Source organism: Pelophylax lessonae (assembly GCF_965119305.1).
Source record: "Pelophylax lessonae genome assembly, chromosome: 7".
In the NCBI taxonomy this organism is placed as follows: Eukaryota; Metazoa; Chordata; class Amphibia; order Anura; family Ranidae; genus Pelophylax; species Pelophylax lessonae.
The window spans coordinates 69685893-69699818 of NC_138774.1; the positions used below are offsets into that span (position 1 = coordinate 69685893).

A 13926-nucleotide genomic window follows, 5' to 3' on the forward strand; every position below is an offset into this window, starting at 1 on the left:
AGGACGTAAATTTCGTTTGGTACGACCGCGCAATTGTCAGTTAAAGTCGCACAGTGCCGAATCGCTAAAAGTGGCCTGGACGGAAGACAGCAAAATCCTCCGGTGGTAAAGTGGTTAAAAGAATAGCGGGGTTATGGCAGATATGTGTGAGAGTAAAACAGATGAAAAAATATTGAGTAGAAGCAATTTGGTGTAAGAAAAAACTTGGTTCTACTGTGCAACTGTTGTATGTATGACAGCTGACTAGGTCCAGTGTACAGTGGAGTTTGACAGGTTAATCATGTGCAGTCTGGGGCCATTTGTGCTCAGCGTTCACAGGATGCACAGGGGGCTGTCTACATTCACCTCTGTACTCAATGGCAGGCAACTGTTGCATGTATGACAGTTGACTAGGTCCAGTGTACAGTGGAGTTTGACAGGTTAATCATGTGCAGTCTGGGGCCATTTGTGCTCAGCGTTCACAGGATGCACAGGGGGCTGTCTACATTCACCTCTGTACTCAATGGCAGGCAACTGTTGCATGCATGACAGTTGACTAGGTCCAGTGTACAGTGGAGTTTGACAGGTTAATCATGTGCAGTCTGGGGCCATTTGTGCTCAGCGTTCACAGGATGCACACACTGGAGTTTGACAGGTTAATCATGTGCAGTCTGGGGCCATTTGTGCTCAGCGTTCACAGGATGCACAGGGGGCTGTCTATATTCACCTCTGTACTCAATGGCAGGCAACTGTTGCATGCATGACAGTTGACTAGGTCCAGTGTACAGTGGAGTTTGACAGGTTAATCATGTGCAGTCTGGGGCCATTTGTGCTCAGCGTTCACCTACATTCACCTCTGTACTCCATGTTAGGCGCTGCATTACCTTCCCTACAGTTCAGCAGAAACTGTATATAAAGAAGTTGCAATCAGTATTTAAGCACTCCAGTTTCTGAACAGGTCAAGTTAGGGAGAGTAACTTTTTTTTTTTTTTTTTTTTTTTCCACTGGAAACGTCCCAAACGGATTGTATAAATTACCTTCTTCCTAAAAGAATAATGTATGTGAAAAAAAAAAAAAAAAGTTGATTATAATAAACAAAATAATAAAATACAGCACATTGTGTGAGGCATATCACTATATGCAAATGAGCTGACCTGCCGCAATGCATTATGGGAGCGCAGACCCCGCCCACCAGCCAGCACGAGCCACGATATTTCAGAGACAGTACTAGAGATCTGCTGGTGGGCGGGGTCTGTGCTCACACAATGTATTCTGGTTGGCTGGTGGGGGTGGTAGGCGGGGTCTGTACTCTCATAATACATTCTGCCAGGGTTACAGACTGACAGAATGTGCTGCATTCCTATTATAATCTATTTATCATTTCACAGACATTATTCCTCAGGAAGAAAAGTCATTTATAGAATTACTTTGGAATGTATAGATGAAAATATTACAGTTGTTCCCTCCCCCTAAGTTCACCATTTTTTTTGACACTTCTTTACAAGTTATTTGGCTAGAATTAATTAATTATTTAACCACTTGCCGACCAGCCGCCGCAAATGTACAGCAGCAGGTCGGCTCTCCCAGGCACCGTACGGCGCTCGCCTGGGAGGATTGCGCTCCCGCCCCCACTTGCCAGCAGGGAAGCTAGTGCGTGGGACTGGCGGCTCTGATGTGCGCCGGCCACTCGTGATCTCCCGCCACTGACAGAGAAGGACGGGCGGCTGATATAAACACAGCCGTCCGTACTTCTCCCTGAAGTGATCACAGATGTCATGTGATCCTGCTATATAGGATCACATGTCTCTAAGATGACTTCACAAGCAAAGCCCCCCCCCCCCCCTCACACACACACAGTTAGAATCACGCCCCTAGGGCCACATTTAACCCCTTGATCACCCACAGGGTTAACTCCTTCCCTGCCAGTGTCATTATTACAGTAACAGTGCATATTTTTTAACCCTGATTACTGTAGTAATGTCACTGGTACCCCCAAAAGTGTCAAAAATGTCAGTCAGGGGTCCGATCTGTCCGCCGCAATGTCGCAGTCCCGCTAAAAATCGCTAATCGCTGCCATCACTAACAAAAACAAAAGTTCAAAAATCTATCCCGCTAAAAATCGCAGATCGCCGACATTACTATTAAAAAAAAAAAAAACAATAAAAATGACATAAATCTTTCCCGTAGTTAGTAGACGCGATAACTTTTGCGCAAACCAATCATAATACGCTTATTGCGATTTTTTTTTTACCAAAAATATGTAGCAGAAAACAAATTGGCCTAAAATGTTAACAATTTTGATTTTTCCTTTTTTTTTTTTTTTTGACAATTTCATATTAAAGTATGTGAAAAATATTGTTTTTTTTTTTTTTCAAAATTGTCGCTCTTTATTTGTTTATAGCGCAAAAAATAAAAATTGCAGAGGTGATCAAATACCACCAAAAGAAAGCTCTATTTGTGGGGGAAAAAATGCCATCAATTTAATTTGGATACAGCGTCGCACCACCGCGCAATTGTCCATTAAAGTAACGCAGTGCCGAATCGCAAAATTTGGCCTGGTCAGGAATGGGGTAAAATCTTCCGGTCTTAAAGTGGTTAAAAATACACTCATTGAGAATGTTTTTGTCAAAGACATGTAGCTAAATACATTTTGGCCTAAATATATGACAAAAATTTAATATATTGGATATTTTTTAACTGTCAAAGTAGAAAAATATTGTTATTTTTTCAAAATTGTTGCTTTTTTTATTAATATCGCAAAAAATAAAAATCGCAGAGATGATCAAATTCCACCTAAAGAAAGCTCTGTTTGTGGGAAAAAAAGGACGTAAATTTTGTTTGGGTACGGCGTTGCATGACCCACGCAATTGTCAGTTAAAGTCGCACAGTGCCGAATCACAAAAAGTGGCCTGGACGTACAGCAGGAAAATCCTCCGGTGGTAAAGTGGTTAATGCAAAACTTTATTTTTGGTCCTTTGTTTTTAACCACTTGTGGACCGGAAGATTTTACCCCCTTAATGACAGGCCAATTTTTGCGATACGGCACTGCATTACTTTAACTGACAATTGCGCGGTCGTGCGACCAAGTACAATTGCTGTCCTTTTTTCCCACAAATAAAGCTTTCTTTTGGTGGTATTTCATCACCTGTGCCGTTTTTTGTTTTTTGCGCTATAAACAAAAAAATTCGGAAAAAAAAAAACAATATTTTTCACATTCTGCTATATAACATTCCCAATAAAAAAAAAATGTAAAAATCTAATTTTTTCGACATTTTAGGCCAATTTGTGTTCTGCTACATATTTTTGGTAAAAAAAATCCCAATAAGCGTATTTTTTTTACTGTAATAATGACACTGGCAGGGAAGGGGTTAACCCAGGGGCGATCAAAGGGTTAATTGTGATCCTAGGGGGTGTTTTCTGACTGTGAGGGGGAGGGACTTGTGAAATGATCACAGAGACGTGTGATCCTATATAGGAGGATCTCTGGTTCATTTCAGAGAGAACAACGGCCTGATGTGTTCACAACAGCAGACCGTCCTTCTCTCTCAGCTGGGAGCGATCGCGTGTGCCCGGCGGCAAACGCAGCCGCCGCCGCTGGCCCCATGGATCGGCTTCCCCGCTGCCTTATGGGGACGCACTCCCGCGAACTGCCGTATGATCCCCGTGCTCGTTAGAGCGAGAGCAATAATTCTAGCACTGGACCTTCTCTGTAACTCTAAACTGGTAACCTCTAAAAAAAAATTTAAAGCGTACGGAGATTTTTAAGTTTGTCGCCATTTCACAAGCTCGTGCAATTTTAAAGCATGTTAGGTATCAATTTACTCGGCGTAACATCATCTTTTATATTTTACATAAAAAATGGTATATCTATGGTGTTCTTTTCACAATAACATTCATGAAGCCCTCGTTTACATTGAATGCGGCTTTGAAATCGTGCGACTTCATCTGAAATTGCACGCTTTCAAAGCCGTATGCCCTTGCAAGTTCAGGTGCAACTTGGCAGACATCTGTGCGGCTTCATACACCGACGTCTATGCGAGTCGCCCCCGCCAAAAGTAGTGCAGGAATTACTTTTTCAAATCAATGCACCGACGCAAAGTCAAAGTTGCACCGAATTGAACAGTGCCATGGCCAACAATAGGGTGAGAGCTGTCATGACAAGTCGCTACAGTGTGAACGGGGGCTAAAGTGTATTTTTTCCCAAAAAAATTTGCATTTAACCACTTAAGGACCGAGACCATTTCTGACACTTGTTGTTCGCAGGTTAAAATCAGTATTTTTTTGCTAGAATATTACTTAGAACCCCCAAACATTAAATATATATATATATATATATATATTTCTAGCAAAGACTATAGAGAATAAAATTACCAAGAAGTGGCAGGAGGGGGGGACACCTCTCCCGCTACCAACATAGGCGTGCGCACAGGGTGTGCCAGGTATGCCTGGGCACACCCTAATCACTCTGGGTGGCGCAGATTCCCCCTGCTTAAACCCCTGATATTTGACCAAAGTCCCCTAATGGGCCTCATAAAAAATGTGTAAAAATGATTAAAAAAAAGTGTAAAAAAGAATAAAAAATAAAATAATACAAATAAAAAATACACCAATCTCTGCCTTACTGACACTGTTCACTGCTCTACCGACACCGTCAGTATATATATATATATATATATTTTTTTTTTTTTCTCAGAGAATAGGAGCAGGAACTCTCCTTTTCTGAGTCACCCCTTTTCTCTGCCCCTACTCCGAGCCCTATTCCTTGGTTCCACTCCTTACCCACCTCCAAGTACTGCCCTTTTAGAGAATACAGAGCCAAGAATCATTTTGTGGTGCTAAGTAATTTGCATGGAATATGGTAATAATAAGAAAAGCGGCAAAATAGATCCCTGGCAGGCAGTATTAATATAGCCCCCCGTGTGCAACAATAGATTCCCCTAACAGCAATGGACCACCCCCAACAAAATTTCCCCCCTAGCAACAATAGACTCCCAGCAGCAACAACAGATCACCCACAGCCAGCATTAATAGATCCCTACCTCAACAGCAGATCTCCCCAGCATTATAAGACCCACCCCCAGCAACAGTAGGTCCCCCCACCAGCAACAACAGACCTTCCCAGGGTCAATAGACTCCCCTGCAAAGATAGATCCCCTCCAGGTGGAATAACCCCCCCCCCCAGCAGCCAGCATCAACAGACCCTGTAGTGCACCCCAGCTCCTCTTGCTATTACATACAGTCAGTGCTGGAGGTGCCGGAACTGCGTTCCCCCGCGTTCCCGCTGAAAAAAAGCCCTGTATATATATATATATATATATACACATGCACACACATATGTGTTTGAGCTTTGAGGTGCACACCCTAATGCATTAGGCTGTGCCCACCTTAGCAGAAGCAAACAAAGTCCCTGGATTTAGGAGAGAAACCTAACGATCCTAGACAATGGCGTAGCGTGGGTTGTCAGCACCCGGGGCAAGGCAAGTAATTTGCGCCCCCTAACCCGCGGGATTTTAGCACTTGAGTCTCCTCCACTAGATTAGTTAAAGAAACCCTTACCCCCTAAGCACATGTATTCTTTAGAGCAGGGTCCCCCATAGAACCTCCTTTAGAGAAGGGTCTCCATAGATCACCTTTTAGAGCAGGGTCCCCATAGATCCCCCTTTAGAGAATGGTCCCCATATAATCTATGGGGACATTTTTCTAAAGTGGGGAATCTATGGGGACCCTGCTCTAAAGGGGGATCTATGGGGACCCTGGCCTGCTCTAAAGGGGATCTATGTGGATCCTGCTCTAAAGGGGGGATCTATGGCATAGATCCCCCCTTTAGAGCAGGGTCCCCATAGATCCCCCTTTAGAGCAGGTCAGGGTAAGGTCCCCCATATAGATCCCCCCTTACAGCAGGCCAGGGTGAGGTGAGGTCCCCCATATAGATCCCCCCCTTACAGCAGGCCAGGGTGAGGTCCCCCATATAGATCCCCCTTACAGCAGGCCAGGGTGAGTTGAGGTCCCGCCCCCCATATAGATCACCCCCCTTACAGTAGGCCAGGGTGAGGGGGATCTATATGGGGGACCCTGGACCTCACCTCACCCTGGCCTGCTGTAAGGGGGAGATCTATATGGGGGACCTCACCCTGGCCTGCTGTAAGGGGGGATCTATATGGGGGACCTCACCTCACCCTGGCCTGCTGTAAGGGGGGATCTATATGGGGGACCTGGTCCCCCATATAGATCCCCCCTTACAGCAGGCCAGGGTGAGGTCCCTCATATAGATCCCAGGTCCCCCGTATAGATCCCCCTTACAGCAGGCCAGGGTGAGGTTCCCCATATAGATCCCCCTTACAGCAGGCCAGGGTGAGGTCCCCCATATAGATCCCCCTTACAGCAGGCCAGGGTGAGGTCCCCCATATAGATCCCCCCCTTACAGCAGGCCAGGGTGAGATGAGGTCCTGCTGTAAGGGGGGATCTATATGGGGGACCCCAGACCTAACCTCACCCTGGCCTGTTGCAAGGGGGGATCTATATGGGGGACCTCACCTCACCCTGGCCTACTATAACGGTAGATCTATATGGGGGATCAGGTCCCCCATATAGATCCCCCCTTACAGCAGGCCAGGGTGAGGTCCCCCATATAGATCCCCCCTTAGAGCAGGCCAGGGCGAAGTGAGGTCTGGGGTCCCCCATATAGATCCCCCCCTTACAGCAGGCCAGGGTGAGGTCCCCCATATAGATACCCCCTTACAGCAGGCCAGGGTGAAGTGAGGTGAGGTGAGGTCCCGTCCCCCATTTAGATCTCCCCCCTTACAGCAGGCCAGGTTCCCCTTAAAATAGATCCCCTTTACATAGTCTTCTCAGTCAGACAGTGACTAGTACAGCCAGTACACTACTCCTACCTTTTTTTCACCTGTCCCGACTGACCACAGGCTAGGTTTTCCTCCTGCTGCAGCACCACTGTCACCAGGCTCTCACCTGCCTTCTTTGCTGAAATTGCTGACTCCTGTCCTGTTGTGACTCCTGTCCTGTCATCCTCCTCCTCCTCGTCGCGCCGGCTTCTTCTGCTGCTGGCCTGGTGTGGTTCTTCTCTCCCCGTCTCCCGCGCTGCGCTGGGCGGCCGCTGTGGGTTAGTCCCTCCCCCAGACAGTCGATCTCCGCACCGCACGCCTGGCCTGTCTCCCCCCGCCACCACTCCACAGTGGGCAACGCCGGCTGGATCGGATTCGGGAGCCGAGCCGAGCTGCCAAGTCGAAGCAGTGAAAGTGAGCCCAGGGCAGAGTCGAGAGCAGACTCAACGGGCGGCAGCAGCCAGCCTATGACAGATAGAGATGTATAGAACTGTTCGCCGGCGGACAGTTCCCGGCGAACTTAGCATGTTCGCGTTCCCTGCTGCGGGCGAACATATGCGATGTTCGGTCCGCCCCCCATAATACATCATTGAGGCAAACTTTGACCCTGAACTTTACAGTCAGCAGGCACATTTCCAGCCAATCAGCATACCTCCCTCCCACACCCTCCCACCTCCTATAAATAAGCAAGAGCAGCATCCATCTTAGATCATTCTGAAGCAGTGTGTGTAGTGAGAGTAGGGAGAGCTGCTGCTGCTGCTGCTGTTAAGCTAGGGACAGTTAGTCAGTGTTCCTGGTCTTGCAGTGTTCTTGGTCCACTACTGCTGTAAGGACAGCACCCCAAAAAGCCCTTCTAAGGGCTGGTATTTGTGTAATTTTTTTTTAATATATATATATATATATATATATATATATATATATATATATATATATATATATATATATATATATATATAGCGTCCCCAAAAGCCGTTTTAAGGGCTGGTAATTGAGTTTTTTCTTCTTATATATATATATATATATATATATATATATATATATATCTAGTGTCCCCAAAAGCCCCTTTAAGGGCTGGTAAGGTAATAGAGTTTTTTCTTTATATATATATATATATATATATATTGTACACTGCAGTTGCCTGCCCGCTGTGTGTGAGAGGCCACAGACCTACCACAGACTGTACTGTGTGCACACCACACTCATTTCGGGTGGCACAGGCACAGTACCTTGCATTTTAAAAAATATATATATTTTTTCCTCTGTCATAATTGCAGTGAGTGCTGTGTCAGGTCCACAGAGTGCACTGTACCCACTGCAGTGCACTGCCCACCACTGATATATATACGGTGGCACGGCATCTTGTTGCAATTTGAAAAAAATATATATTTTTTATTATTGCAGTTGCCTGGGCTGCCAGTGACTGTCAGGTCCACAGATTGTACTGTGCCCACTGCAGTGCCACTGTGTGCCCACCCACCACTGATATATAAGGTGGCACAGCAGCTTGCAAAGTAAAAAAATATATATATATATATATTTTTTAATTGCAGTTGCCTGGGTGCCAGTGACTGCTGTCAGGTCCACAGAGAGTGTACTGTGCCACTGCCCACCCACCACTGATATATAAGGTGGCACAGCAGCTTGCAAAGTAAAAAAAATATATATATATTTTTTAATTGCAGTTGCCTGGGTGCCAGTGACTGCTGTCAGGTCCACAGAGAGTGTAATGTGCCACTGGCCACCCACCACTGATATATAAGGTGGCACAGCAGCTTGCAAAGTAAAAAAATATATATTTTGTTTATAATTGCAGTTGCCTGGGTGCCAGTGACTGCTGTCAGGTCCACAGAGAGTGTACTGTGCCACTGCCCACCCACCACTGATATATAAGGTTGCACAGCAGCTTGCCAAGTCAAAAAATATATATATATATATTATAATTGCAGTTGCCTGGGTGCCAGTGACTGCTGTCAGGTCCAGAGAGAGTGTACTGTGCCACTGCCCACCCACCACTGATATATAAGGTGGCACAGCAGCTTGCAAAGTAAAAAAATATATATTTTGTTTATAATTGCAGTTGCCTGGGTGCCAGTGACTGCTGTCAGGTCCACAGAGAGTGTACTGTGCCACTGCCCACCCACCACTGATATATAAGGTTGCACAGCAGCTTGCCAAGTCAAAAAATATATATATATATATTATAATTGCAGTTGCCTGGGTGCCAGTGACTGCTGTCAGGTCCACAGAGAGTGTACTGTGCCACTGCCCACCCACCACTGATATATAAGGTGGCACAGCAGCTTGCAAAGTAAAAAAATATATATTTTGTTTATAATTGCAGTTGCCTGGGTGCCAGTGACTGCTGTCAGGTCCACAGAGAGTGTACTGTGCCACTGCCCACCCACCACTGATATATAAGGTGGCACAGCAGCTTGCAAAGTAAAAAAAAAATATATATATTTTTTAATTGCAGTTGCCTGGGTGCCAGTGACTGTCAGGTCCACAGAGTGTACTGTACCCACTGCCCAACACTCCTATAGGGTGGCACAGCACCTTGCACTCATAGTACAACACATTAAAAAAAAAAAAAAAAAGCAGGCAGAGGCAGGCCACCCCGCAAGGGCCGTCATGGTCGTGGTGCTGTGATTTCCTTAGGCCCTAGAATAATGCCCAGTGTTCAGAAGCCACCACAGACCCTGAACTCAAAAAATTCTGAGGCCATAGTTGACTGGCTTACACAGGACACCCAATCGTCTACAGCTTCCGCTCAGAACCTTAATGCACCATCCTCCTCCAGCTCAGCTTCGGGCACCTCTCAATTTACCACTCGCCAGCCCGCCGGCACCACCACCAACACTAGCACCACAGCCGCTTCACTTGATCCGTCGGAGGAGTTATTTTCACATGAGTTGGAAGAAATAAGTGATGCGCAACTATTAGTGCCAGAGGATGTAGATAACGGGGATATGTCTCAGTCAGGCAGCATTATACACATGGACGTACATTGTGATGATGATGATGATGCTGTACCTGCTGCTGCTCCCTTTGCTGAGTTGTCAAGTGAAGTGGCTGATGATGACGATGATGTGTCTGTGGATGTCACCTGGGTGCCTGCTCGAAGAGCAGAAGAAGAGGGGGAAAGTTCAGATGGGGAGACAGAGAGGAGGAGGAGACGAGTTGGAAGCAGGGGGAGGAGGTCATCGCAAGGAGCTAGTGGCGCAGTCAGACAGCATGTAGATTCGGCACCCGGGGTCAGCCAGACAGCACGCCAATCAACGCAAGCTGTTGCCACCACCAGAATGCCGTCCTTGCAAAGCTCAGCAGTGTGGCATTTTCTTTGTGTGTCTGCCTCTGATATCAGCGATGCCATTTGTAACCTGTGCCAAAAGAAACTGAGTCGTGGGAAGTCCAACACCCACCTAGGTACAACTGCTTTGCGAAGGCACATGATCTCACATCACAAACGCCTATGGGATCAACACATGAGTAAAAGCAGCACACAAACTGAAAGCCACCATCCTCCTCCTGGTCCAGCATCTTCAGCCACGTCAACCACTGCTGTCCTCCATGCCCCCTATCAACAACCCGCCCCTCCGCCTCTCACCTTCAGCAGTTCCTGCTCACCTGCCCACAGTCAGGTGTCTGTCAAGGAAATGTTTGAGCGTAAGAAGCCAATCTCACAGAGTCACCCCCCTTGCCCGGCGTCTGACAGCTGGCTTGTCGGAACTCTTAGCCCGCCAGCTTTTACCATACAAGCTGGTGGAGTCTGAGGCCTTCAAAAAATTTGTCGCTATTGGGACACCGCAGTGGAAGGTACCTGGCCGAAATTATTTTTCACAAAAGGCAATCCCCAACCTGTACTCTATTGTGGAAAAGGAAATCATGTCACGTCTGGCACACAGTGTTGGGGCAAGGGTCCATCTGACCACTGATAGCTGGTCTGCAAAGCACGGTCAGGGCAGGTATATCACTTACACTGCGCATTGGGTAAACCTGCTGGCGGCTGCCAAGCATGGAATGCGTGGCTCTGCTGCAGAGGAGTTGGTGACACCGCCACGACTTGCAGGCAGGCCTGCTGCCACCTCCTCTACTCCTCCTACTCCATCCTCTTTGCTAACCTCCTCGGCTGAGTCCTCTTCTGCTGTTGCGTCTTGCTCCACACCAACTGCACCCCCCCAGCTCCCCAGGGGCTATTCCACATGCCGGATACGACAGTGTCACGCTGTCTTGGGGTTGACTTGCCTGAAATTAGAGAGTCACACCGGACCAGCACTAGTGTCCGCCCTGAACGCACAGGTGGATCAGTGGCTGACCCCGCACCAACTGGAGATCGGCAAAGTGGTGTGTGACAACGGAAGCAATTTGTTGGCGGCATTGAATTTGGGCAAGTTGACACATGTTCCGTGCATGGCACATGTGTTGAATCTGATTGTGCAACGCTTTGTGCAGAAGTACCCAGGCTTACAGGACGTCCTCAAGCAGGCCAGGAAGGTGTGTGGCCATTTCAGGCGTTCCTACACGGCCATGGCGCACTTTGCAGATATTCAGCGGCGAAACAACATGCCAGTGAGGCGCTTGATTTGCGACAGCCCGACGCGTTGGAATTCAACACTGCTAATGTTCGACCGCCTGCTCCAACAAGAAAAAGCGGTCAACGAGTATTTGTATGACCGGGGTGCTAGGACAGCCTCTGCGGAGCTGGGTATTTTTTTGCCACGTTACTGGACGCTCATGCGCAATGCCTGTAGGCTCATGCGTCCTTTTGAGGAGGTGACAAACCTAGTGAGTCGCACCGAAGGCACCATCAGCGACATCATCCCATATGTTTTTTTCCTGGAGCGTGCCCTGCGAAGAGTGCTGGATCAGGCCGTAGATGAGCGTGAAGAGGAAGAGGAAGAGTTGTGGTCACCATCACCACCACCAGAAACAGCCTTACCATCGCTTGCTGGACCTGCGGCAACACTGGAAGAGGAGTGTGAGGAAGAGGAGTCAGAGGAGGAATGTGGCTTTGAGGAGGAGGAACACCAACCACAGCAGGCATCCCAGGGTGCTCGTTGTCACCTATCTGGTACCCGTGGTGTTGTACGTGGCTGGGGGGGAAGAACACACCTTCAATGACATCAGTGAGGACGAGGAATTGGACATGAGTAGCTCGGCATCCAACCTTGTGCAAATGGGGACTTTCATGCTGTCATGCCTGTTGAGGGACCCTCGTATAAAGCTGAAGGAGAACGACCTGTACTGGGTGGCCACGCTACTAGACCCCCGGTATAAGCAGAAAGTCTCTGATATGTTACCCAATTACCGGCAGTCGCAAAGGATGCAGCAGCTACAAAATAAATTGAAAAGTATGCTTTACACAGCATATAAGGGTGATGTCACAGCACAACGGGAATCCAACAGGGGAAGAGGTGAAAGTAATCCTCCTCCTACCACCACAACCACGCCGGCAAGGACAGGACGCTTTACAGACGTCTTGTTGATGGAGGACATGCAGAGCTTTTTTAGTCCTACGCATCGCCACAGCCCTTCGGGGTCCACCCTCAGAGAACGACTCGACCGACAGGTAGCAGACTACCTTGCCTTAACTGCAGATATCGACACTCTGAGGAGCGATGAACCCCTTGACTACTGGGTGTGCAGGCTTGACCTGTGGCCTGAGCTATCCCAATTTGCCATTGAACTTCTGGCCTGCCCCGCTTCAAGTGTGCTGTCAGAAAGGACCTTCAGCGCAGCAGGAGGTATTGTCACTGAGAAGAGAAGTCGCCTAGGTCAAAAAAGTCTTGATTACCTCACGTTTATTAAGATGAATGAGGCATGGATCCCGAAGGGACTGACAGTGGGGGATGCATTTGACTAAAAAAGGCCTGGTGATGACTGAGATGCCTTGGGCTAAAAATGGTCCACACGCTGCTGTATTTCATCATTCTCTGCATGCCGGATGACTTACGTGACGTCTCCGCCACCAACTACGGTTCAAGCCGCAATGTTTTAGTGCACTTTCTGCCTTGAAAACCTCAATTTTTCAGGCCGCTGCTATAGCAGCGGCTGCAACAATACCTACTTTTTCATGCATGTGTACATGCCTAATTTTTCTGGCCTCTGGTGCTACACTGCGGCTGCAAAAAAAACAAAAAACAAAAAAAAAGGCACATACATGTGTCAATTCCCCTTCGTGATCGTTATCTTGTCGTGGTGAAGGGGCTTGCGTATCACAATGAAGCGATCACCTCTAGGAGTGTGTTGGCACACCCCAGATGATAAGGTCATTGTGAACAGACCAAAAGCGATCCGCAGGATAATTTTTCATAGAAAAAACATTCATTTTCTTTCATTCTTTCTGCGGAGCTGGGTATTTTTTGGCCGCGTTACTGAATGCTCATGAACAATGGCTGTAGGCTCATGCGTCCTTTTGCGGAGGTGACAACCCTGGTGGTCAGTCGAACCCAAGGCAACATCATCGACCTCATCCCATATGCGTTTTTTCTGGAGCGTGCCCTGCGAAGAGTACTGGATCAGGCTGTAGATGAGATGAGCATGAAGAGGAAGAGTTGTGGTCCCCATCACCACCAGAAGCAGCCTTGTCGTTGTCAATTGCTGGACCTGTGGCAACGCAGAGAGAGGAGTCTGAAGAAGAGAAGTCAGAGGAGGAAGGTGGCTTTGAGGAGGTGGAATACCAGCCGCAGCAGGCGTCCCAGGGGGCTTGTTGTCACCTTTCGGGGACCCTTGGTGTTGTACGTGGCTGGGTGGAGGAAGAGACCTTCAATGATGTCAGTGAGGACAAGGAACGGGACATGGCTAGCTTGGTATCCATTAGTCCCCTTGAAACAACTTTTCCATCACCATTGTGGCCAGAAAGAGTCCCTGTGTGTTTTAAAATTCGCCTGCCTATTGAACTCTATGGCGGTTCGCAATGTTCGCCGGTTCGCGAACATTTGCCGATGTTCGCGTTCGCCGTTCGCGAACGGCGAATTTTAGGTTCGCGACATCACTAGTCCTCAACCCCGGTCCTCGGGGCCCACTAACAGGCCAGATTTTAGGTATTACCTTGGGGAGATGCAGACTAGAATACTGCACTCACTGAGCAGCAAATTAGATCACCTTGTTA

The 13926-nt window shown here is 47.7% G+C and overlaps 1 protein-coding gene across 1 annotated transcript in view; it reads right to left on the reverse strand.

Annotated features, from left to right (window-relative positions):
• The window catches only part of LOC309560469 (uncharacterized protein), a gene marked incomplete at its 3' end in the record, with an annotated part of 238627 nt that overhangs the window by 75206 nt on the left and 149495 nt on the right, over window positions 1-13926 (reverse strand). The window lies entirely within an intron of this gene.